This window comes from Rhinatrema bivittatum, chromosome 12 (assembly GCF_901001135.1).
Source record: "Rhinatrema bivittatum chromosome 12, aRhiBiv1.1, whole genome shotgun sequence".
Classification (NCBI taxonomy): domain Eukaryota; kingdom Metazoa; phylum Chordata; class Amphibia; order Gymnophiona; family Rhinatrematidae; genus Rhinatrema; species Rhinatrema bivittatum.
Window position 1 is genome coordinate 5945344 of NC_042626.1, and position 27700 is coordinate 5973043.

General features: G+C 45.8%; 1 long non-coding RNA gene across 2 annotated transcripts in view; it reads right to left on the minus strand.

Moving 5' to 3' along the window:
- LOC115073824 overlaps positions 1-18826 on the minus strand; it is a 45343-nt gene extending 26517 nt beyond the window's left edge. For both annotated transcript variants that reach the window (XR_003852121.1, XR_003852126.1), the window contains exon 1: positions 18283-18826. This is a non-coding gene — a long non-coding RNA (uncharacterized LOC115073824). The remainder of the gene's footprint in view (positions 1-18282) is intronic.
- Between the last annotated feature and the right edge of the window lie 8874 nt (positions 18827-27700).

Sequence of the window (27700 nt, forward strand, 5' to 3'; positions counted from 1 at the left end):
GCACTCTTTACCTCTCTCCACTGAGAAGACTGACCTACTCTCCGTTTCCTATCCACAATAGGACATTGCCTCCTATCCTCTGACTTTTTAATTTTCTCAGGAGTCTCTCATAGGGTATTTTATCAAACGCATTCTGAAAATCCAAATACAGCACACAGGGCTGGTCTGTCCCAATAGGCAAACTAGGCAGTCGCCTAGGGCGCCAACCATTAGGGGGCAGCAAAGAGCAGCCATATGGGACCAGGAGCGGAGCCCACCCCACTCATGGCTGAGAGGAATAGAGAGTCAGCGGCGGCGCCCATCCTGCTCGCAGCTGAGAGAAGCAGACACTTGGTGGTTCACTAGCGGCGCCTCGGTTTGTGTGAGTGAGAGAGAGGGAGGGAGGGAGCCTGTGAAAGGGTGCACGTATGAATGAGAGAAGGAACCTAAGTGTGTGTGTGTGTGTGTGTAAGAGAAGGGGCCTCTCTGAGTGAATGAGGTCGGGACTGGCGCCTGGACCGGACCGGGGGGGGAGGGTGGAAAGCAGAAGGTTCATCTAGGGCGCTTAATACCCTTGCACCTGACACCACATCTATTGGTTCACCTTTATCTACATGTTTATTAATCCCTTCAAAAAAATACAGCAGATTTGGGAGGCAAGATTTCTCGATTTTTCCTGACACTGAAGTCAAATTCACTGAACTATAGTTTCCCGGATCACTGCTGGAGCCCTTTTAAAAGATCAACGTCATATTGGCCCTCCAATCTTCAGATACAATAATGATAGGTTACAAATTTCTAGTAATAGATCTGCAATTTCATTTTCTAGTTCTTTCAGGACTCCGGGGTGTAATCCATCTAGTCCAGGTGATTTACTATTTCTTTAGTTTATCATCTTCCAGGTTAACCATGATTTGTTTCAATTCTTGCAAATCGCTGCTGTTAAATATTGTTTCCTGCATGGGTATCTGCAACATCCTCTTCAATAAACACCAAAGCAAAGAAATCATTCAGTCCTTCTGCAATGGCCTTATCTTCCCTAAGTGCCCCTTTAACCCCTCCATCATCTAACGGTCCAACCGATTCTCTCTCAGGCTTCTTGCTGTGGATATATTTATAAAATGTTGTTTATTTGATTTATATTCTGCCTTTCAGATGCTTCACAGCAGATTACATTCAGGTACTATAAGTACTGTTTTTCCCTGTCTCCATTTACTGAGCATTTTTCCCTAGTTCTGCAGATACTTTACCATTAGGTTACCTAATCCTGCCACCGGGAACAGCTCTGCACAATATGGCTAAAAAGTACTTTTCGCCACACGGAGAGCAGGAATTTTTCAAAAAGCCCTTTTGTCTGGGTAAATCTAAAATCCAAATCCTTACTAGACAGTACTGGATACCTCCAACCTGCTGGCATCGATCTGGCTGGTTTCTGGGGAGCTGTAGCCTGTTAGTTCCAACCTGGCTCCCCATGGACTGTAGTGTCGCTAGGTCGTGCTTCCTAAAACTACAACCTAAAGGGACCCCAGTGTTCTCCAGGACCTCTACACATGATGAAAGGACTTGTGGGGCTCCAGACGCTCACAGGTATCATCATCATTAGCGATGTCTTACTTTGACCCAGGAAGGAGAATCCATGGAGGGCTATCACCATCATATGAAGGTGGGTCCCATCTGGTTTGTAAATCTCATACACATCATGTTGGTCCAATAAAAAGATACTAAAGCCTGCAAAAAAATCTAGTTTTCTCTTGAGCTCCTAGTAACATAGCAGAATATGGCAGAACAGAAAGTCTTTCGGGCCAGCCACAGTGCCACCATCTGCAATACTTCTCGTTATTCAGCACAATCTATAGGTGTTCCCCCTTGGTAATCCATTATCTTGAATACAAAACCATATAAAATCCACTCTTAGTTCTCTCTTGAACCCTAGCTTTCTCATGTCTAGCCCCAAAGTGCTGTAATAAGCTAAATCTCAATTAAATATGCAAATAAATTGAGTTTTGTACAGACGAGACCTGAAAATCAAACTCTATTACACAAGAAGTCAATGATTACAGGGTGTCAAGAGTAAAATATATACATTAGGATTAGTAAAGGACCATCCAAGTATGTGGACGATACCTATAGAATAATCCAGAGGAAACAGAAGCAAAGCCTTTGTTAATGTAGCATCTGATAGTCACCAAGGCCAGGGTTCACGTCACCAAGGCCAGGGTTAGACATGCTGGGACCTAAGGCGGGTGCCAGGTGCCCTGAAGCTCAGCCTCAGTGACAAGATTTAGCCCCACAGAAATTCCTTGCTTGCCCCTCCATCCCCGCATGTCACCCACGGAAGGCTCTCTGCAACACCGAGTCCTGCTCTGTTTCTGACTGTCCTTGTGGATCCAACCAGTACCACACAGTGACATGAACATACGAGAGAGGAGGAGCTGCCTTGACTGAAGATCACTTTTCATGGCTTGTCCATGTGTTTTTATGCATCTTTCATCTCTCTCTTTATGAAGGGCACCACTGGCTCTTTCTGCAGGTCCCCAACTTGTACAGAATTGCCTTCCCCTGGGGGCTGAGAGCTGCAGGATGGATTGGGGCACTCAACTTCCTCCTGCATCTTGGGGCTTCCAGTTCAAATCGGGCCCAATCGGGGCTACGTTGCCACGAGCCTTCAGTCATAGCCATGCAAGGTTCAGCCCACATTCTGTGGCCCCCTCCTATCCAGCCTGGCCGCAGTTCCCACCAGATCCCGATATAACTGCACCCTCGAGCCAGACAGTAGACATCTCTTCTGCAAGATGCCTGGGACGCCCTCCAAGCATCCCCAGAGGGCATGAGGAGTAGCGATGGAGACTGGAAATAATTTCATGGCATGTGCTCAGATTCTCTGCTCTTTCTCCTTCATGCTCCTCACAATGTGCAGGTCTTCCTAATTCTCCAATTTCACTTCTCAACAAGAAGTTGAGGTTTTCCCTAGAAACTGTCACTTTCAAGCTCTTATTTAGTCAAATGAGAAAATTAATTGAATCTTTTTGTTCATGAAATACACCTGCCTAAAAATAGTTAAGCAGCAGGACTTAAAAATGCTGAAACACTTTCCTTATACTGCACGATGCAACCCTTCGAACAGTCAGGGCCCATCACCGAGCCGCTGAGCCTCCCAGGTATCTGAAGGGGTTATGCTGGTGCCAGTTTGTGAGATCCATGAATCCTCCATCACGGACTCACAAATCTATGAATAGGCAAGCAAGGAATGCCAGACAATGTCAAAAATGCAGTTGTGGGACCACAGGAATCCGATTCCAAACAAGTCAATGCGAGATGAAAAGAAGAAGATCGCACCTGTCTGAGCATTTATGATCGCTGCCACACATGTTCGGTTTTCTAGCAAGTTCTCAGAAAGCTGCTCCTCAAAGGATATCAGAGGACTCTTCTAAAATGGCCTCCTAGGCTCCACCATTCACAAGCCCTTCGGTCAGGAGGAACCAGCAGGCAGTCTTCTCCATCACGTTCCTTGCAGCCGGTGCACGATGGAGACGCGATGAAGCCTAGCAGATTCCTAGACCCCAGCGAGACAGATGGAAGGTTCTGGCAATCTCTAACCACCCAAATTGTCCTTATCTCTGCTTTTCAGATCCAGTCCTCTATTTAGCAGTACTGACTTCCTTTAAAAACAAGGTAACAGTGCCCATTTTACATTTTTTCTCTAATATTCTATACGTTCCTTCTTTCTTGAATTTCTGCGCCTCGGTTTTCAAAATAAGGAAGCCCAGTGTTGGCAACACGAGCAATCAGCATTCACAGCTAAGTTCTTAAGCTTGTGCCATCTACAGCGTGCCAAAAGAGCACAGCATAAAATTATGCTCACATGCTACGTCAGCACTGCAGAAATTTGGGGAAATTGTAGCAAATGTCTACAGTTTTGCCCGATTTTGCACTAAGTGCCCTCAGCTCCTCTGGGTCCCAGTCAATTGAATCACCATGAATCCTGCTAGCCCAATGGCTCAGGGCATAGAGCTGTGTGTCCATCGGGGCCAGCTGAGCTTAGGCATGTCACAGAGATGCTATGGCCAATCCTGGCAAGGGAGGGAGGGAGGGAGACTACTGCTGCAGCAACAAGGGATCGTCTCAAAGGTGACATCCTTTCAGTGCTTAGGGGCTCACAAAGGTTTTCTATACCACCTGGGCATGGCCATCTAAGACAGAGGGTAAAGGCTGGGGGGAGGAGGGGATTTAAATTGAGGTCCCTGCATGGGGCCCACACATGCTAGGAACTCCAGTAACATGAGGCACCTAATAAAAATGGAGCTTTCTAGAAAGAGACAAGGTAAATATTCACAGACACATGTTAGGTACATAATATAATATTAGGAGAGAGATTTCTTCCCTGTAGCCAATTATGATTCTTTTAGTTGCTCACAGTCTTCATAAAAAAAAAAAATAGGTCAACTTTCAATCCATGCCTCGCTAGTTATCAGCAGGTACCTGCTTGTCAATGTGCTGCAATGAATGCACACTTGGCCTGCTAAAACTTTAATCCTTTTATAAAGACAGGGCTGACTTTACCTCTGTGTCACCCCGTGAATGCAGGTATTGACGTTACAGGTTAGGGCTGTTCAATTTGGAGAAGAGATGGCTGAGGGGGATAGGATAGAGGTTTACAAAATCATGAAAGGACTTGAATGGGTCAATGTGAAACTTATTTTCTCTTTCGGACAATACAAGGACTAGGGGGCAGTCCATGAAGTTAGCATGGGGCACATTTAAAACAAATCAGAGAAAATTCTTTTTCATGCAATGCACAATTAAACCTTGGAATTTGTTGCTAGATGATGTGGTTAAGGCAATTAGTATAGGTGGGTTTAAAAAAAGGTTTGGATAAGTTCCTGGCGGAGAAGTCCATAAAGTGCTATTAATCAATGGGGAATAACCACTGCTTGTTGCCGGCATCAGTAGCATGGGATCTATTTAATGTTTGGGTACTTGCCAGGTACTTGAGACTTGGATTGGCCACTGCTGGAGACAGGATACTGAGCTTGATGGACCCAGTTTAGCGAGTTTTTATGTTCTTAAGTAACTGGAACATTAATCCACTTTTTCCCTAAATCATGGACTTATCGCCCACAGACCACAGTGGTGTCAGGAGAGGATGGTGACGGTGGGACCGCACAGACCCTGCAGAGGATCCAGAATAGATTCTTCTCTTTCATGGGATCCTCCAAACGTCGCTGGGGGTGATTACTGGGCTGAAAAGTGAACCCATGCCATAAGTGACTGGTTCCTTTGGTTTTCTGCAAGCAAACAAGTTTGTGGCAATTTACTGCGTGGAAGCTGAACTGGTGAACAGGAGTGCTGCCTGTGTGTGCGCATCAAGACACTCACGTACAATTAACGGGGGCAATGTTCGGAGTTGCCCAGGCAAATTTCTTGGGGGGGAAGTTGCTTCACAGAATTTGTACTTTCAGGAGCAGGGAAAGCATGTACAGGGGGTAAGTTCATTTAATTTAAGAACATAAGAACATGCCATACTGGGTCAGACCAAGGGTCCATCAAGCCCAGCATCCTGTTTCCAACAGAGGCCAATCCAGGCCATAAGAACCTGGCAAGTACCCAAAAACTAAGTCTATCCCATGTAACCATTGCCAATGGCAGTGGCTATTCTCTAAGTGAACTTAATAGCAGGTAATGGACTTCTCCTCCAAGAACTTATCCAATCCTTTTTTAAACACAGCTATACTAACTGCACTAACCACATCCTCTGGCAACAAATTCCAGAGTTTAATTGTGCGTTGAGTAAAAAAGAACTTTCTCTGATTAGTTTTAAATGTGCTACTTGCTAACTTCATGGAGTGCCCCCTAGTCCTTCTATTATCTGAAAGAGTAAATAACTGATTCACATTTACCCGTTCTAGACCTCTCATGATTTTAAACACCTCTATCATATAATGTTTATTTACAAATCTAGGTGCTAAGAACAAGCCATCCACAGGCAGGGTAGTGCTTTTTAAATGCTGCGCGGACCTTGCCTGCAGGTACAGCAGGTGTGCAGTTCACCTGGGTACTTTTCTCTTTCAATATTAGCTCCATGCTTCCACCTATCTGACCTGCTGAACAAATGCCTCCAAAAGAAGAATGAAAAGCAAGGCTGAATCCCAGGTGCGATTCCCAGGACTTGCTCCACAGCGGGTTATGTGCACAGAGCGACAAAGGTGCAAGCAGATACAGAGACTGGACAGAGTGACCCAGTCAGTGACCAAAATGGTCCATCCAGTCTGGCAAGTGTCTTTTAGGGTAGGAACTGCCGCTCAGGGCACCTTCTCTCCCCAAGCCTTCTGTTCTGGATTCTGAATCAAAAGGAACCAGCACAGCCGAGTCTGTCTGAATAATTTCAGCTGCACTGCACAAGAAACAGAGAGCGAGGGGGTGCCAGGGGAAGCGCACAGTCAGAGGCAAGGATGGAGGGTAAGAACAGTGCACTTCCCTCCGGCCTCAGCACTTCTGAGAAAGCCGAGGGCGCGAGCAGAAAGGAAAAGCTTTCTGTAATCAGGGGGACTTACAGCAGGCGACTCTGTAGCTGGCTACGTTTTCTGTATTTTTTGGCCGGGAATGTGTAGTAACCCAGGAATGTTACCTTGCAGGCACTTGACCAGAAAGATCTGTTATCCCTGTCTCAGTCTTGCATAAGGTACCCTGCAGGTTCACAAGATCTTACTCCTATCGGCGTACTTTCGCATCATCAGCGATCTCAGCACAGGTCCTTCTACTTTCCATAGACCCCTCTGGTATGTACATGTCGGGTATTATTTTCCTATTAAAATAAAAACGCTCTGAAGATTTACAATGACAATAATGCAGTGAGCAGCAACTAGAGAAGAAGCCGAGCATCCCCTTCTGAAGTCTGCCTGTGATTCCAGGCCTTTATCTCACCAACAGCCACCCTCTCCATCAGCCACTAATGCAGAAATTAATTGGCAAATGGAAGCAAGCTCTCGTTAAATGCTGAGACACCGATGAGATGGACGATGATAAAAAATATCGTTGATCCATCCAACAAGCTTCTTGGCTTGTGTGCACTCTGCAATACGAATGGCTCATGCACTTTTCAGCATCAAACTGCAGTGACCCTATGCACTTTTTGGCCACAGATTTCCAGCAACTCACATGAATATCGATGACAGAATCCACGGGTTTTCTCATGAGATAAAAAGCAGTACTGGCATTCTTTAGATTGTAGCACAAGGGCTTTCAAGCAGAGATTCTACTGCCTGTTTAGCCGAAAATTAGCTGTTTAAAGGTCCAAACAGAATTAGAGATGTGCCTTAATTTCATTCATTTGGAGTTACAAGCGTAACTCATTAATTTTATAGTTCACACGTAAAAAAAACAGATAGTGTGCGCATAACTCGAGCTATTAAAAGTACATGCACAGTATCCATTATGCATGTACTATAAAGTCCTGAGTTACACGCATGACTCTGAAATCAGTGAAACGAATGCACAAAACTAAACAGAATGCCACACACGCATTTTAAGTGGAATATAATTTTGGAATGAATTAAGATAAGCACGCAAAATAGCAATTTCTTCTTAAACGGTTGTAATGTTGCTCAGATATTTCCTTGAAGACCAGGCAAAGCCAACTAAGACTGCACAATTTGAATCTCTGATTTGCTCCTGTTTGCCAATGTATCTGAACTCTCACAGAATGCCGGTATTCACTGGAGGATTGTGTCCAACTTTTAGGTAATACCAAGTTTCATTTTAAACCAAACACAACAGTGTCATAAGAATGCTCTTAGAATAAATAAACAGATTGGTTCTTTATTTGCCAGCAGCCAAGCCACCCTTAGAAAGCTTCGTCACAAAGTGCATGGGGCTCAAGTTGCTGCAAGATGAATCAGCTAGAGATTGGACGTTGATCTAGTTTGCTCAGATTTTATTTTAAAAAGAATTTAACTCACCACAATTGAATTGTTACCATCTGGTGGTGTGGAAGCATTTCTGAATGGCTGCTTCTATCATGAAGACAGGGGTTTCAAAATAAAAGATGGAGATTTCTGAGGGCAATGCCACTGGAAGTCATGTAGCTGAGTGACTGATAATATTCTCCTCCATATGGGCTTGGAAGAATTGGTGGCTTCTGCAGGTGAAACACTGGCGTTCCAGTGGAGCCTTAAGGAATCTGGGGTCACGATATGAAGTTGGAGGGAAGAAGGATCAGAGGAAACATGAGAAAATATTTGTTTACTGAGACAGTAGTAGATGTCTAGAATAATCTACCAGCTGAGATGGCAGAAACCAGTACAGTAGTCCTCTCTTGGCTGTATATTCAACTGTGAGGTACAAAATTAGATTGTAAGCCGTCTGGGGATAGTACCTGAACGTAATCTGCTTTGAAGACAGATCCAAGTGCCGAAAAGCGTAATATAAAAATCTAAATAAATAAAACAAATCTCTCCACTTCTGTTTTGGACAAAACCCGTACTGTGATAGATCTTAAATACATTTGGGACAAATATAGATGTCAGTGGTAGGAAGGAGTTGGAAAGTTGCAGTATTGCAAACTCTCCCTTCACTCCCTCAAAGAGTGGAGAGGAGGGGAAAGTTGATAAGGAAGCAGGACTGAGCGACAATGCAGCCACAAGATAGCCAGGTTGAAAGCAGCAGGCTACAGTCCCCCAGAAACCAGTGCCAGCAGGCTGACTGTGACAAGTACCATCAGCAAGGTCACAAGACCTAAGCAGCCAGATGTTTGGGCAAGAACTTCACTAGTCTTGGCAGCTGTTTGGATTACAAAGATTAGTGGCAAGACATGGCTTGTGCAGAGGAGGGAGGGAGGGAGTGCAGTCTGCTGGATTAACTATGGGATCCTGTGTGAGAAGAACAACTAAGGTGGATAAAAAGTGATATTCAATGAGTGGACAAGTTTCTATGGCTAGCAGCTGGGATATGTTCTTAGCAACAGAGACTGCAATAACCTACCACATTACATTTACTTTAAGATAACAAGAAGTGCAAGGAAACACAGGATTAAATCTGTGAGAATTTTGTATAAGCCCTCGACTTCACAAAAATCTCGAGTTATGGACGGTGTTGCACCACTTCTCCTAAGGAGGCATCCTAGAGTGTCCTTCACGTTCTCCCATGTTAACCCATAGTCCCTTCCTGTTGCTGTAGGCTTCCTATCCTGTCAAAAGCTGAAAAATGAAAAAGCTTAAAGCATAAACAGAAAATCCTATTACCCACATGGAGTTCCCTACTCCGGAAACAAGCCTTGTAATATTAAAGTGGAAACCTTTTATAGGTCTCGGGCTAATAAACTTTCCAGATAATAAGCACTTGGCATTCTTTTTCTGGATACTCTTCCATCAGTGACTCTGTGTGTGTGAGGATGAGAGAGAATGGGAGGCAGGAGAAGGGCAGAACAGGCCAACTGGGTCGAGTTTTCAAGCTATACAATGAATTCTATAGATACCAAGTCTGTTCATCACAGATTCACTGAGGCATTTTAGTTTCAAGCTCGTCCCGACTTAAGTATAGACCTCTACATAAAACGAGCCCTATTTATTAACCGTGTTAATCGCCTGCTCATGTTGACATTTCTCTTGAGCAGGCCTGGAATCTACCCCCTTTGGCTGACAGAGTAGAGCTGCGCTTTTATTCAAGTCGCACAAAGGAGTATGTTCAGGAACTTCTTATTTTCAAAAGCTGAATATTTTTCCACGGGGATGCAGAACAGATAAGAGGATAAGGCGAACTCCAAGTAACATTAGGAAGAGTCCTAACAAGAATCATGTAAGGAGATCTACCAGGAAGAGTAAAGAGCCACATCACCACTACCTATCACTGCTACAGGGCCGCACAAAATTGTTTGATTCCACAGCAAGTGTCATAATCTCCTTCACCACTGGGACTAGGTCACACCTGCTACACCTTCAATTGCCAAAATCGATTGACTTGGGTAGGAAAAGAAAGGTCCTGCAAAACACAGTAACTGCTGGGCTTTCTGGCCTGCGAAGGAGGGCGCTTGCTCGGAGGCCATCAAAGACATCCTGAACCTCAACAATGCGGGCCCCACAGACTCAGAATTTTCTCTCATAGTACCTGAACGGGAGAAAAGCATTAGGAGGTCATTTTCAAGGATGTTACAGGCGTAAAAGTAGCACTTAGATCTGAGAGGCGCTCTAAACCTGCTTTGATAGCAGCCGCCCCTCTGGCCTGGAATAATTTACCAGCGTTGGTTAGAAATGAATTGAGTTATACGAAATTTCATTACCTCTTAAGGCCCATCTATTTTCCTTCCAGTTTTCAGGGGTGGGGGGGGGGGGGGGGAGAGCAGTTAAATTGATTTCAAGGGCTGGCTTTTGATGCTGTGGAGAACTGGGATTACGAGTTGGGGAGTGGTGGCAGTTGGATATGTAATGCTGTATTGTTTGGTTTTTATGTTCGATTTTATTATGTTAAATCCGTAAACCGCTTCTATTGTAAATTTTACTAGCTATGGGGTACACACAATTTTTAAATAAATAAATATATCGTTGCTATTTTCAAAGGTGCATTTGCATGCGTAAAACCTTTTGATAATTCAGCCCTATGGAGTGAATTTTCTAAGCAGTTATACATGTAAAAGCAGCAATTTTTAAAATCCCATTTACGTGCGTAGAACCTTTTGGAAAATTACCTTCTTAGTGGATCAGGCCACTAAATGGTTTGACTTGGTAAGCAAGTAACGAGATCTTTCACCACATTTGTCAAACTCCTGATGAGTTCTCAATGTTTTATAGAAGTAGGCGCTGATGATATTCAGGAGGACCTGACAAATACCCTTAACTGGGTTGCCAGATGTTTGTCTGCGGTTTGTTCCTGGTTGAAGGACAATCAGTTGACTGTGAATGTCACTAAGACTGGAACTATGTTGGTTTCTTGTAAACCTAACCCAGAATCTCGTGCTGGCCTTACAGCTGATGGTTTCGATCTGCCATTTGTAAGGGTTTCAGTTAGCTACAGCCTTAAACTGTAAAACTCATTAATCCTAATTCATCCATCTTCCCCCACAAAACCACCTTCCACCCCTGCCCCAGTAAACATCAAACATAAAATATTAATTACTGCCATCCTACCCGCCAGGTCATCTTTCGGGGGGGGGGGGGGGGGGGCTGATTTAGAAATAGATGCAGTAAATAGTCATTATAGTTGGCCAAAAATGTGTCAACTTTTGGTGCAGATGAGAAAGTGACCACATAAAATGAGATGGGGTAAAATATCCACAACTTATAACATCCAGACTTCAACACTGACTTCCATTTAACCCGAACTGGTTGTCCTAAGCATTGAAAATCAATATTACAATTAAACAAAAACAGTAAAACAAATGACCACACATATATCACATATCAATAAAACAAACATAAAAACACAGTAAGCAGACATAAATAGCAACATGCTGAATGTGAAACTAAATCCCTTGTGTTTAAACAGCCATGGCTTTAAAAGTTTGCAGAAGAGCTTATAATCTGCTATCCACTGAACCACCTCAGCTAAATTATTCCACAGCATAGCGCCAAGGACTGAGAAGGCCTGCACGCAGTCTCTGTTTGACAGAAGGTATTTCTAACTAAAAGTTCTCTCCAGACCGTAACTGTTAAGCCGGGACATAAACTGCAATTGAACCCATCAAGTATTTTGGTCCAACCTTATGAAGACAGTAAGCAACTGAAACTTTACCCTCTACTCAATGGGCAGCCCGTGCACCTCCGTCAGCAGAGGGGATGCATGCTCCTTCACGCCTCCTCACACAACCAGTACGGCAGAACTTATAAAGCCTGAACGCAGCATTTAGGAAAGCCAATCAGAGAATTACAATAATCAACTGTTGTCAGTACAAAGGTCTGCACCAGCATCCTAAAGTCATCCCTATCCAAAACATATTTTAGATCGAATGTATCCTTAGCAATTGTCTAGTCTTTTGGGGGGGGGGCAACACTGGGATGCTGCCCAAATTGTACCATTATTGGAGACCTCTCGTTCCCATATTAAGGCAGAACACAGCTGCACAGTTGATATCTGGTAGCAACACTTGGTCTCACATTTCTCTTGGGTTGTTTGACCTCCACTGGGTGTAGTGAAGAATCGAATACAAAATTGCTGTATTAACCCCCTCTGCCCTGGACTAAGACTTTGCTCTTGCTATACAGCCCTGGGAGATTACGCATTCCTCTGGAAGAGGTTTGCTGGACGTTCCTTCAGCGCGCCACGCCAGGCTTGCGGCGCATTTCCTGCTGCCGCTCCGATTATTTGCAGCACTCTTCTGCGAGAGTTGGGGCTAAAATAGCATTTTTACAGGCCCGTCGTGGTGAGCTGAGTGTGAAACTAACAGTTACATGTTAGGATGAGGGAATTTGTCTATTTTTCCTTATTTGTTTAATGTTTTTGGCTTGTGTGGGTTTATCCTGTGTGCTGCCAGGGGCCCTTGGGCTAGGCGCCATGTAAATAAATAAATAAAAACAATTTTCTCTCTTGATTCTATAAATAGAAACCGAAGGCTAGGATAAGAAGCAGAAGGCTTCTGAAGTTGAGATTTGTTGAAGCTGAATGCTGACAGTTCAGCAAAGCCAACAGAGGAGCCTTTTATACAGAGACAAAACAATGGGCATTCAGCAGTTTCCTTGGAAATTAGTGAATCATTTATGATGAGACTCGGGGAAAAAGCAACCTGTCATTCCCCGGTTACACACATACCCGAGAAGAAGACATCAACAGCAACGCATTTCCTCGACTTAGAACGCGACTCTGACTGCTGACCCTGTGTGGCATCACCAGCAATACTAGGACCAGGAGATACGGATGTGCTAAGCGCCGATTCTGCTGGACTGGGAGCCAGAATAATGCAGGGACAAAAGGCATTGTCTCCGACTGTGACCGATGAAGAAAGGAAGATTGGATGCCACCATTAGAGGAAGGCAATCACCATATCTTAAACCTCCAAGCACCCAGCTGCAAAGATTTACGCCAAACCTCCAAAACCGTAATCCACGAAAGCTAGGACGGTAAAACCAAAGACCATGTGAACACGTTTTGGCTGCCTGTCCTGCCAGAAGGACTTATAAAAAAAGCCTCAACTACAGAAGAACGAAGGGGCGCAGAGTACAGGAGACCTGCAGCAGGAAGGAGGAGCAGCACTGCCTCTATTGTATTCCTGGGAGAAAGAGCCCCTCCATTCTGTCATCTGGAACATTCCTGCCAGCACAGGCCCTGCCTGGGGGTCTTACACCTACAGAAGAACGAAGGGGCGCAGAGTACAGGAGACCTGCAGCACGAGGAAGGAAGGAGGGAAGGAAGGAGGAGCAGCACTGCCTCTATTGTATTCCTGGGAGAAAGAGCCCCTCCATTCTGTCATCTGGAACATTCCTGCCAGCACAGGCCCAGCCCAGAAATCTTGCCCTGATGTCGATTGCTGAGTGGCAAAAAATCAGTGGCAGTGTAATTTTTGCACTGATTGATTTTTATTAACATTGAATTTCCCAGGAAAAATAAAATAAAAAATGAGGGTGCCTACCCATACTGCAACAATCGTAATGCCCCCAGAGTGTCTCATTAAAAGAAGCAGGGTTTGATGGCTGCTCTCCCAGTTCCCGACCCATTATGCTCGTCTAGGGACCTCCAGGGAGGTCACCTCACAGGAGAACCGCCTCTCCTTAATACAGACCTTTGGGGACCGAGGATGCTGCCGACGCCTGCTTAACTGAGGGTAACACCACTGGCATGGCACCGTGCTGTGTCGTGCTCGCTTAGGCCTGCAGCGCCCACGCGGTGAAATTTAACCATGAACGGTAAAAGTGATGAAACTTTCAGGGAAGAGGGGGAGAGACCGGATCCACCCTCTACGCAGGGAAACCTTGAGCTGCTTACAGATTAAAAGTGAGGTAATCAGATCAGGTCAGAGCGCAGCACAACCCACACCCCCTCTCCCGCCGCGTTACGAGGACACAGTCTTTGCGCACCAGGTGCTGACCTCTGGGCAGAGACTTCGACTTGTTTCTGGTGTCTCCATAAGATGGAAAACTAATAACTCCGCACTTTACTCTGAGCAGTCTGTTTGGAAAGTGTGTTTTGTGTTTAAGGAGGCAAAAAGGAATTGATGCTAAACATCAGCAGCAGCTGAACCTCAGCAAAAACAGGCAGAATAGAAAAGGTGAGGCCATCACGCCAACATTGGAGAGAAAGTGACAAATGAGGAGGGGGAGCCTTTCCTCAGGAAACTGCTTCTGGCGTTTGAGGGCCGTGTGCATTGCATGCTGAAGAATGCAGGAAAAAGAACGAGGGATGCCCGGGGTGATGTCAGCAGCGGTGCAGCAAGGGCAGGGATTAGTGGGACTGCGGCTAACCCAGGCATCCCACCTGCAACGGGAGAACAAGTGCAGATTTGCTGAATTTCTCATTGCAGGAAGCACGGGGTACAAATCTTCTACAGGTAAAACATACGGCACGAGACACCTATAGAAAGTAAGAGAGAATGAAACTAGTTGATCTAGACAGTATAGACAGGATAATAATAAATAACACCTGAAACGTTTTTTAGTCAGGACAGACAGGACCGCAGGTTATGCCTCTCAATCTGCTGGAGTCAGAGGAAATACTGAAGGATGGCAGGTGGCGCACCAGTATATCTAGGGGGTGCTTTCAGTTTTCTCTCTGACTCCATCTGCTGGAGGGGAGGCATAACCCAGCAGTCTGGACTGATCCTGGTACGTACAGGGAACTGTCAATAAGTATTGTTAATTAACTGCTCTTTGGCTCAAAACCAAAATATACAGTGATGGATTTAGGATTTTGATGCCCCCAGGTACTGGTGACATTGCTCTCCCCTCTCTCTTTCTAGCAGGGCCAGAGAACACCAGTGAAGTCTGGGGTCTGCAGTATGCACGTTTGGCAGCTATGGAGCAGACCTGCCACAGCACAACAGAACCAGTAAGATTCAAACAGCAACAGCCTTACCTAGGAAGAAGGTGCACTGCAAACATTATACTAGGCCTAAAGTACCACCTACCAGGCTAAGAGATCCCAAAACAGAAGCTATACACGAGCAGAACTGCTCATAAGAACAGCTATACTGGGTCAGACCAAGGGTCCATTAACCCCAACATCCTGTTTCCAACAGTGGCCAATCCAGGCCATAAGAACCTGGCAAGTACCGAAGCAAATAGATCTCAAGCTACTACTACTTATTAATTAATAGCAGTTTATGGATTTTTCCTCTAGAAACTTATCTAAACCTTTTTTAAACCCAGTTACACTAACTGCTTTAACCACGTCCTCTGGCAATGAATTCCAGAGCTTAGCTATGCACTGAGTGAAAAAGAATTTCCTTCTGCTCACTTTGGTTGCACATGCAGAACCCAGACAGACCCTCACAGAGCAGCAGTTACCGCCCTTAACAGAAGGCACAGGGGCGACTTGCACGAAGCAACAGTTTCTAGCCTAAAAAAATGAAGGGAAAAAAAACTTGCTGGGAGGATTGGATGGATCACTTGGATCTTTTTCTGCTGTCAATTACCTTGTTACTATGTAAATACTGAATAAGTGAACACAAATTACCTATAAATGTGCAGATAAAAACTGAATTAGAAACCAAAAGAAGCCAGAATGCATACAGCGCAACACTGAGAAAATATAAAGAAATGCATTTCCTCCTCTAAGAGAAGCGTTTTTCATCCGTGTTATCCATTTTTCTAATCCCGTTAGTCCTGGTCTTTTTTCCAATCTCTTCCTAACAACTTTTCCAAGTTTCCTTTCCATTTCTTCTCTCTTCTCCTGTCTTCTTCACTTCTTACCCTACCTCTGCCTCTGATCTTTCCCTGTCATCTTCCTTTTCTATATTTCTCTCTTCTCTGGCTCTCTATCCATTCTTATCCCCTCGCCCACCTTTCAGTTCTGTTTCAACTCTCCTCTCCATTACCTTCCTCAGCCCTCCATCCTCCCTTCCCTGGGTTACTACCCTTAATCTCCAGCTATCTAAACAGCTGCCTCCTTTCTGGCTTTCTCAAATATCCTTCCCCTCCAATCACCCCCTCTCATGTCTCCTAACCATTCTCCTTCACTCTCATCCCCTTTCAAGCTTTCCCATCTCTCCAGTCACACCCTCTTTTACTCGCCCATCATCTTTACCTCTCCCTCCTTGCTCTCTTTCCACATTTTTTGTCTTGCATTATTTCACCCTTCCCGAACTTCTCCTATTTCTTACCCTCCCCCTTGTGTTTCTCAATCTTCCTCTCCTTCCTCAGCCCATCTCCCATTTCTTCACCAGCCTGTTCCTTCACTTGTCTCGCAATCCTTCCCTAGACCCCCATCTCCATGCACTGCTTCTCATCCTTACCTCAGCCCTCCAGGTCTCTCACATCATCTCTCAACACATCTGCACGCCCTTCCCCTAACCCCATCTTTATTTATTTAAAATGTATATTATCGATTATTCAGTCTCTCTCTCTCTCTCACACCTCCCACCCAATCATTGATTTCCCACTGCCTACCTCCCACCGATCCCTGAATTCTCACTCTCACAAGTCTCTACTCTCTCCCCATTCCAATTTGAACCCCTTTTCTCCCCTCCTCAGTTTGATAGCTGCTACTCCCACCTCTCAGGTCCTCTCCTCCCCATCCCACCCCCCTTCATATGGCTGCACCTAGCAGGAAAAGCGGCTGGCAGCAGTGGCCTGGAGCTTCTAACCTGCACATTGTGTCCTTGCCATGTCCCCCTCCTGAGTGGTTCAGGGGAGCAGTGGGTTGGAAGCATCATGGCATCAATCTCCTACTAGGCTGCGGGGGGGGGGGGGGGGAGAGGCACAAGTGCAGTGAAGAAGAGGAGGAGTGAGAGGGAGGTTGGCCACAGTAAGCTTCTGTTTTCCCTTCAACCCTGTAGGAGTGGCAGATGAGCCACACTGAGTGGAAGGGGGAGGAGGCAGTGGTTCATTTCTCTTTGCCCCTGGGAGCAGCAGCACAGGACTGGAGGTGGTAAATCCTTTGCTCCGTATACTACCCCCCCCCATTTTTGCCACCTTACCCAGAGACAGTTTGCTTATGGAGAAATCCAGGCCTGACTGTATCATAGGACCTGCATTGATCAATGTGAGGACCCAGTATTTGCTGCAAATCAGGGATCTGGCACTGAGCTGAGCAAGTGGCAGTCACCGGCTCTAGCTTGGGAGAAATAGTTTAGAGTGCTTAACACCCTGGGGTCCAAGGTCTCCTGTCAGGTTATTAATACACAACAGGAGCGCACCACTGGACATAAGAGAAAGGACCCCCAAAAAAAGGCATTTCAAACATGCCCTGTCCTTGAGAAAAAGGAGAGAAGAGGAGGACCAGCAGCTGTGAAAGTCTGTGCTGCTGACTGTCAGCATCCCCCAGCATCCTCTCACATTCCTAGTTTCCTTGGAAACCAAAGGATGAACTGGTCCTGCACAGGGAGCCTGTGCGAGAGCTCACATTCCTTTATTCCTCTCTGAAATGATGCTTCCAAGATGGTTAAACTGCTGTTAATGGGGCTTAGATGTCTTCCTAGCAATCTGGAGGGGGGGGGGGGGAGCTGGGGCAGAACCTACTGAAAACACATCTTACCCCCCCCCCCTTCCATGAATGCCCTGACTGCATCAGCCATTGCATCCCGTGGCAGTGCCTTTACAGCGAGAGCACGGATTTTGGAGATCCAAGAATCTGCGAAGACATCTACGTTTTCACTGTGGATTACCCCAAAAAGCAGAGCTGTCAGGCGGGGCACTTCTGGGATTAGGATGGAAAGCACTGGGCTTAGAAGAGATGGCAGAGCCTCCACGCAGTCAGCTCTGTTTGCACTGGGCTCTGAGACTTCTGCAACTGTTTTTAAGTCTTGCAGACCCAATGCTGCCCTATACAGCACAGCTTTCCTTACTAAGCCAAGGCGATGCCTGCGCAGAAGCTGGTGCTCAGCATGATGCTGGGAAGTACTGAGATGGCCAAAACATGTCCAACTCACAGGCACTTGCATATTTATCATTTCTCTCCCCCTCTGCACCCCCACCTTGCCTGTCCCTCCCCAATAATACAGTGGCTGGGGATCTGTTGTCCTCCTCAGCACTGCAGTACCAATTCCGTCATATCAGCAAATACCAAACCTTTCGCCATAAACAAATAAATAAAACAAACGTTACTTGTTTGCTTTTCTCATGAACTTTTTGCCTGCTGCAGACTTTCATTTACCATAACAGTTCCTTCCACATGAGATTCCTGCATGCTGGAGTCCGCTCAGCATGATGAAACTTGCAGTAATCTGCTTACCTGCTCGGTAAATAGTTTCTCCCAGTGCTCTCCCTCCAGTGTTTGTTACAGACATGAAAACTGATGCAGGCGCTCCCATTGGTGCCTGGAACACCACCTCTGCGCTTCTATTTGCTGATCACAGGCAAAAAAAATAAATAAAAAATACCCTTGCTAAATGGTTTTCAGCTCAAAACAAACCCTGAATGAGGAGCTCGAATTCTATTCTTCAGTTACTTTAAAAGGAATCACGACTGAGAAATAAAACGAAAGCAGAAACCCAAAAACCAGGTGTTAAGCTGAATGCGGGGGAAGGACGTCAACCTTCAACTCAAGGCCCAGCCCCTCTACCCCTGCTCACAAAAAAGGGCAGAGCTGGCTTTAATCAATTCACGGTAAGCACGGAGACTCCCAATTCTTGCTTTAGAAGCTGAAAGAGTGGAATCAAGTTAATGATCATTTTTTAAAAAATAGATTAGCCCAAAAATGGATGGAAAAAGAAGAGCCTCACCTCCCCCCGCCCTCTCCCACTGGGGCGGAGATCGCCCTAGGCTCCTGCACCCCCTCTCCCCTGCCTGTACTCCCAGCACCCCTAACTCGCGAACGCTTCCACCCCATCACAGCACCCCCCACCCTCCTCCAGCGGCCATCCTCCCTCTCACGTGTCTTCTCCCTCGCGGCGTGTCGCAGCTTGTTTCCTCCCTCCTCACCCGCCCCCAGAACTTTCAGCGACGATTGGTCGAAGGTGCTGTCAATAACTCTCCCGGGGCGGGGCAGCGGACACGTGCTGCCGACGCCTGTTTACAAACACGGGCTGCTGTCACGTGCTGGAGCGGCCCTGTCCCGCGGGAGCGCGCTTGGAGGAGGGGGCGGTGGCGGCGCGCGCGCGCTTGCTCCGCCGCACGAGCTGTGCGCCGCGCACGCTCCCCAGCCCAGAAAGCGGCGCTGCTTCGAGGGAGAGAGAAAGTTCTCGGTGCCCGGGTGCCGGCAGGGAGCGCTCGAAGCTTAGCGCCTGACGCGAAAGCAGAAACGCGCGTACGAGAAGTCCCCAATGCAAGCTGCTCGCGCGGGAAAACTTCCCCAGCAGGGCCGGTTACATTTTTTCCCCCTCACAGCTGGAAGTAAAGGAAATCCTGCCCTTTACCCGCTTCCCGTTAGGAGCAATCCCCACACCTGCAGGAAAGAGAAACCGTTTGCAGGCCGAGGGGTTCCTTAGGGTTTGGACTTCCCGGGGCACCGTCTGAGCACGCCCCGCGGTTTCTGTGAAATCAATGGCGGGAGCAGTTACCTTTCCAGAGGACCAAAGTACGTTTTCAGCCCCGCACAGTCGAGCTGTTGAGTTTGTTGCTCGAGGACGTGGTGAAGACGCTTAGCTTAGCTTGGTTTAAAAGGGGTTTCAAGAAGTTCCTGGAGGAAAAGTGTATCCGTTTTTAGCCGGGTGGACTGGGGGAAGTCATCCAGGACTGGATCAAGGCTAATGCGGCCCGGATGCTGTAGCCAAAAAGTGGGCCCCTAGCAAATGTATATAACCTGCTAATTGCTTAATGATGCTTCCTGTAATTCCTTTAAAACGACCCACAATGATACTAGGAACAAAAAAACCTGCTCGACATGGATTAAATCAGTGTCGTCAAAATAAGAGCATTTGATCCACTCAGATTTAAGGTTGTTAACTGCTGGTAAACAGTTGACCTCAGTCACGGGCTGCACCTGCAGCAAAGCCTTGCAGGCTTCCTATGAGCTGAGGCATTCCCCAAGGTTGAGATCCTGCTGCATGTCTGTCTGTCCATGGTGAGAGCCACTGTACTGGGGCACGGGCATTCTCCAAGATGGGCATCCTTAAGAGTGGCACAGGGATGCCGGAATATGTTGTCCGTGATGAGCATTGAACATGAAATCCTGCGACTTTGATGACATCATTGATAACTTTGCTCCTATGAAGGCTCGCAAGGCGCTGCTGCAGGTGCAGCCTGCACCCTAGCCCCTGACTGAGGTCAACTGTATAAGCTAAGCTTCTGTGCCTTCTATGCACAGCTGGTATTGAGAAACCAGGCAAAGTGTGTCAGTTTGGCAGAGAGCTTACTTTCCAAGTCCTCTGGATACTTTTTGTTCAGACCCTCAGCAGCTGGCCCTACCTCAGCTGGAGGCATATTTTGTATTTATTTTTTATTTGTTTATTTAACATGTTTTGTATACCGTCCTTCGGTTTCGCCATCAGAACGGTTCACCTCATATTAGTTAAACAATGATTGATTCATATTAGCTAAACATCTTTGCGTCATAATAGTTGAACAGAGGTTACTTCATGGAGTCTATAGATTGTATCTTAGTTTAAGAATAATTGATGTGTCTATCCTTATATGTGGCGTTGAACGTGGTCATAAGTGTTCTAGTGTTGTCTTAGATGTTGTTGTGTTGCATTGAGGTGGATTTTCTTGGAGGTTGGTTGCGTGGGAGTCTGGTTGTGTTGGTGGATGATGTCATTTGCATATGCTTTGGTGAAAAGCCAGGTTTTCAAATCTTTTTTTAAAGGTTTTGTTAGGTTGCGTTCTTATTTCGATTGGTAATGAGTTCCATAGGGCGGGGCTGGCGATGGATATAGCTCTTTCATGAGTTGTGTTCAGATGAGTGGATCTTACTTGAGGGATTTTGAGGAGGCCTTTGTAGTCTTCCCAGGAGCCAATTAACAGGAAAGCCTCCACCTTGAAGCGCTCTCTAGGATCAACCATGGTTTCAGGACTGGTACCATTCTCATACGCCCGGTTTCGCTTGCGGATACAGTGGCTTGCTGCATTGAAATTGTTTAGTGCCTCTCGTCTGAAACTCATCAACCTGAGCCCGCATTTCTTTCAGGACGATTACCAGAGATTTCAGAAGTTCGACAGCAGGCATTCAGTGCGACACCAGGGTCTTGTAGAGACAGGCTGACTTTATTAACGTGACGAAGGATTGCGTACCAGAACTCCGCCGTGATTCCTGTGTCCGCCAAGCCCCTCGTATCGCCTCAAGTTTCTGGGGTCTTGCTGCCGTCGGCTATAAAATCCAGAGCTTCCTGAACCTGTTCATAGCCTTTGCCCTTTACAAGGGCGCCAACAGCATCAGCGTGTTCAGAGCACCCGGTTCCAGACAATTGCTTCACAACCTCGTCACAGAGTTCCTATAGAACATGCCACCTAACGGTTAACCCACTGAAAAATACGTGACGTCATCTGAGAAAATCAAAGAAACTGACGGCCTCGGAATAGCTCTCAGCTGCAGACTTGCCCGCGAGATTCAGGGAATGTGCAGTGCACAGTATATAGTGGGCATATTCACACTTCACTCACAACAGACTGCATGCCAGTGCACTTCCCACTCATATTCGCCACATTGTCATAGGACTGGCCTCGGCAGTTGTGTGTATCATTCTGGCATTCATTAAAGTGAGCAAATAACGTGTTTGCCAGTACGCTGGGCAATAATCGGCAGAAACATCAAGAATCTTTCCACTGGACCACTGGGTGTTATGTACCGAATAACAACAGTTAGCTGATCTGTTTGTGAGACATCTGGTGTAGAATCTTCAGGCATATAACGCTCACTGTGCGTTTCAAGAGCTTCTGCCAGTAAGAACACTCATCTTCATACTGCTTTACTAGTTCATAGTCAACACGCCCTCTGCTGCCACGAAGTAAAGTCAATGCAGTCATTGCATCACAGTAAGACAGGCTGCTTTCGTGTTCGGAAATAATCTTCTCACCCTTCCTCCAGTTGTTGAAGCTGCTGGTGAATGCATTTGACCAGTTTGCACGCGAAACAATACAAACGGTTGTAGGAAAGTAACAAAGCCACGTACGCCCAATTTTCTCACCAGTAAGAGAATGAATTCTCGTGAAATATGCATCGGAACAGTGTCGGATAAACTTCTCTGACACTGCACCTACCGCACTTTTTCTAAAATCAGCTTTCTTGTGTTGACAGTGCTTCCTTTTTCTATCCATCAGTTGCGCATGTCTGCTGATATGTCGTCTGTCACAAACTGAGATCATTACAGTTCAGTGTGCTTTGCTTTTCTTCTTCTCCCTGCTTAGTTCCACCAGCGTCGGTACCAATTTCAGCTTTCACCGCAGGCTCAGGGATACCGGTTTCCATTTCACTTCAGGCAGCATCCGCCTCGTCTCCTTTCCCAGTGCCTTTTTCAGACAGACTTCTGTGTATGAAACATATCTGTTAATTTCAGTATCTTTGACATGATATTTTATGCACTGGCTTCCCTTTTCTGTGCTGACTTCAGTTTATGAAAACCAGACTAATTCTGATAAGGAGTACGTCGCCCGCTCATCTTTAACCTCGTTCGAGTTCTGCAGTGGTAAGGTCACCAAAATGACTACTCAAACGAACACCTGACAGTGCGCCGAAAGGCCCAATCCAGAATTTAAATAATTCCACGTATCACGTCATCGGCAATTCACTTATAAGTGATTTATGCCTTAAAACTACCTAACAAATATCAATAAGTTTCAGAAGTAACTACGCTTGTCAGAACCAAAACACTGATTTATGTCATCAAACACGCAGTGGCGTAGTCAAGGAAGTAAAGTAGTATTGTCATTTGTAAGTATAAGTTTGTATTTATTTCTGTTGCAGCATTTCTGCTAGATTTCACAAGTTTCAGTTACATACAGCACACACAAACATTTTCCCACTTCCTATCAATTGTGGGCCCCCATAACTGCAGACCTGGGTGCTGCAGCACCCCTAGTACCTCCCTTAATGTGGCAGTGAAGTCATTGCTTATCGCTGGGAGTCAGCAACAAGAAATGGATCCTCTCTTTGGGATCCCGCCAGGTCCTTGTGACCTGGATTGGTCACTGTTGGACAGGATGCCGGCTCCTTGTGACCTGGATTGGTCACTGTTGGACAGGATGCTGGCTCCTTGTGACCTGGATTGGTCACTGTTGGACAGGATGCTGGCTCCTTGTGACCTGGATTGGTCACTGTTGGACAGGATGCTGGCTCCTTGTGACCTGGATTGGTCACTGTTGGATAGGATGCTGGCTCCTTGTGACCTGGATTGGTCACTGTTGGACAGGATGCTGGGCTTGATGGACCTCTGGTCTGACTCAGTATAGTGCTTCTTGTGTTCTGCTCTGGGTCCCAATGTGTCTAACATCAGCCCTCTCTGTGAAGATACTTCAGATACAATATCTCTTTGAGCTGAGAAATACTTGAGAGATTATATAATCAGTATCTATGGTCTGTCTATATAATTTGGTAAATCTTTGTAGTGCCTGCTCTGACAGACTAAAAAATATATTTGTGCTGCATTTGCAGGGCACCTAAGAATTTCATTTCCATAACCCACTAAAAATTATCCACTAATCTTAATTGAAGATGAAATACAATAAAAATTATTTTCTCCCAGGACATAAAGTTGACAATTTTCTGTATCTTTCACATGGGTTAAGAACATGCCATACTGGGTCAGACCAAGGGTCCATTAAGCCCAGCATCCTGTTTCCAACAGTGGCCAATCCAGGCCACAAGAACCTGGCAATTACCCAAACACTAAGTATATACCATGCTACTGATGCAATTAATAGCAGTGGCCATTCTCTAAGACAACTTGGTTAACAGCAGTTAATGGACCTCTCCTCCATGAACTTATCCAATCCTTTTTTAAACCCAGCTATACTAACTGCACTAACCACATCCTTTGGCAACAAATTCCAGAGTTTAATTGTGCCCCATGCTAACTTCATGGAATGCCCCCTAGTCCTTCTATTATCTGAAAGTGTAAATAACCGATTCACATTTACCTGTTCTAGACCTCTCATGATTTTAAACACCTCTATCATATCCCCCCTCACCCGTCTCTTCTCCAAGCTGAACAGCCCTAACGTCTTTGGCCTTTCCTTATAGAGGAACATGTTAAAGTAAGTTTGTTCTGTTATAGCACCCAAGCGTTGAGGAAGTGCATGGGTTGAGAGCACACATTTGTCTGTCTGCTGGGGAAAGTAGAGTCCATACTTTCAGCCACTGAGGGATGGAGTGAGCCTGTGGGCAATGGGGAGGTCAGGGGGAGTGAAACTTTGCACGTTATTTGTGACAGCTGAATCCTGTTCACATCTGGAAACCTTAACTAGAAATCACAGATTCAAGCCGCAAACCTCAACTTTTGAAATGAGAACTGTTATTTTTATTTATTTAAAATATTTTCTATTCCATCCATAACAGAAAAAGTGCTAGGCAGATTAAGCAGCAGTAAAAGTCAACAGATACACTTTAGTAAACAATAACAAAAATTAACCAAATACATTACATTAAAATTAAAACAATATCATAAAATCAGAATAGTTTATTTATTTATAATTTTTATATACCGATGTTCCTGTAAAGAATACATATCGCACCGGTTTACAAGGAACTGAACAGTCGCCTCCAGGGCGGAAATACATTAAAACAGTCGCCTCAAGGCAGAATACATTAACACAAGTATACAGGAAAACTATTAAAGAGAACTTTCATAAACTCAATTAAATGTAACTGGGAACCATAAATCAGGAACATATGTACAGAGGTAGGTATATCGTCTGTCGCTTCACCAGATTTTAGCTCTCAGGGAAAGCTTGAGTGAATAGCCAAGTCTTTAGCTTCTTTTTGAATGTCGGAAGGCATGGTTCTTGGCGGAGGTCTGGTGGGAGCAGGTTCCAAAGATGGGGACCTGCAGTGGACAGAGCTCGTTTCCTCAATGAGGTTTTTGTTGGCTGGGTGTGAAGCATGTTCTGGTATGCACTTCTGATCGGTCTATTGGAGACGTGTTGCTGTAGTTGGAAGGATAGGTTGAGGGGGGAGATGTTGTGAAGAGCCTTGTGAATCATCATGAGGGATTTAAATTGTATCCTAAATTTTATAGGCAGCCAGTGAAGATTTTGGAGGATAGGGGTGATGTGATCCCATTTTTTGGTGTTAGTGAATAATAAGAATAATAAGATAACATAAAAATTACGCAAACAGAATACTTTAAATACCAGGTAAAAAAAGGCCCGTTTAAACAGTTGTGCTTTAAAAAGTTTCCTAAATTACTTTATATCACCACAAATGTGCAAATCCCTGGGTAAAGCATTCCACAGGAATGTTATATGATTTGCTGAGATAACCCAAGACCAAGTGCCTTTCTATTCTGCTTGCCCTTTTCCACATGTTTATGCTTCTCAGTTTCTGTAGCCCAGCTGTTACAGAGCCCAGTCCCTGTGCACTCTGAGCCTAGCCAGTGCCTCTCTCTCGTGTGAGCTCTGCAGCATCAGCCAACCCTCAGGAGCAGAGCCGAGCTTGGGAACTTGAATTCAGCAGAGTTCTGCTGCTGGGCCATCGCTTTGAGTGGCATCGTGCCTTTTTCAGGATGTGCGACTCGTACTTCAGGATATCTCTTACCCAGCTCCCCATGCACAGAACATCTTGTCTTCCTCCTGATTGGACTTGATTTGTCACTTCATATTTTCAAGACCAGATTTAAGGTTCACCCATTTTGCATCTTACTATCCCTGCTAGTAACAATACTCTACTCCCTATGGCGACGTCTGTGCTATGACGGCACACGCATGTGTTGTAAACAGACAGAAGTAGTGTCACGTTGCGCCGTGGGCCAAAGCTCGTTTCCTGGAGACAGTCATGCAGTTGTGTTTGATGCACCGCGTGGCTCTGCGGTTGCAGTCTGTGGTCGGAAATAATGGCAGTAGATGTGATAGCTGGAGCCTCCCTCGCTCTTCTGGGTGGGGACCAGACACATTTCTGCTGCCCTTTTATTCCCCCTGTTTTCTGCATGGTTTAACTTCCCGCAGAGCTGGAATCGGTTTCCAATTATTTAATATTTTCAAGATGTGACGGCACTTCTTACTGGATGCTGATGACGACCTTGGTACCACGTCTGTGTTATTGTTTGAAGAGCTTGGTTCTTCCACTCCCTAAACACCATGAGAGGATTTGCCAGAAAGAAGTCTGCACCCCCCCCCCCCCGCACACAGAGTAACGGGGGGAACATGGATAATTTCTGCTTTTCCTCAATTTTGAAAAACCCTCTGGGATGATCGCAGGGACATTGTTTAATCAGTTTCATAGCTTTCACTTTAACTATTTTTTTATTCTCGTCTTCCCTATGTAAACATGTTTTGCACATTTCTTTTTTGGGATGCAAACTGTACAAAATTAATTTTAAAATATTTGAGATGGAGGCATCTCTATCAATCTAGATAATTATACCCCTCGATAAGTCACTTATCCAATTCATTTTGCAACAGAGCAGTAGTAATTTGTTCTTGTTAATTAGATAATTAATGCTGCAGCTTTCTCTCTTTCCAGTGTTTGTCTCCCTTGCCCTGTAAAAGGGGGTCTGTACTACAGAGGTGAAGGCGTAGGCCAGCGCCTGGCCTTGGAAGTCACATGGAGGGTTGTGGTTGGAGGGAGTAGGTCAGCCCTGTGGGCCCACAAACTTGGTCCCTTCCAGTAAGCACAGTGTCAATGGGAGAAATTAACTTACCGTTTGCAAATTCTTTCCCCTGAGGTTTAGGGGCCTGGCAGAGCGGGCTCCCAGGGGCCATTTGCTTCTTCTGGCAGCCGTTCCCTAGCAGAGGTCAGAGGGCAGGCATCGCAGGCCCCCCCCCCCCCCCCCATAATAACACGGAGAAACTCCTTTTCATTTTTAGCTTTTTAAAGTTTGTAGATCACTTTGGGAGTTTAAACGATTTCACAGGAAGGCGATTTATAAATGCTTTAAATAACAATAAATGGTTGCTTTTTGCCTGGAGTGGGGTATCTTTTAGTTGGAGTTCAAGCATGGGAGCGTCTCTGTAACAGAGCTGCATCCTGACAGCAAGCCTCGCATGTAGGAGCAGCGCTTACACGAGGCTGCGCCGGGATACGCAGCCGGTTACATTTCTGGGCACAGAGATTGCTCGTTTTCCCGTTCGCTTAACCGCGCAGCGCCGAGTGTCCGGATGGCTCTTTCAGCGGCCGGCGACATCGTTTGGGCAGTGCCCTCCGGTGACCTAACGATGTCGCGGTTGTTGGAGGTCGGCCGCTCGGCGGAGCCTGGCTGGATCGCATGCGGCGCTGGCCCAGACTCCTCGCTGCGTCCTTAAATCAGGAGCAGTGTCTGGTGGTTTTCTGGGTTTACCAGGGAATGGAGACGGAGAGAGGCTTTGGTCATGGGTAACCAACACTGATGGTAATTCTGCTTTTTCTTATAACAGATCCGGGACTGGGCAGACGGGGGAAGTCAGATTCTGAGGTAAGATGACCACATTTCTGTACATTCTGGTTACCCTGAAAACCAAATTGGTTTGTGGCAATGAACTTTATTTTCAGCTTGCGACAAGTTAAGCTCTGCCTGCTTCTCTCTTATGGCTGCCAGAGAGTCATTCTGTGCTGTTTAGATCTTCGGGAGCGGCTGTCTTTGTACCCT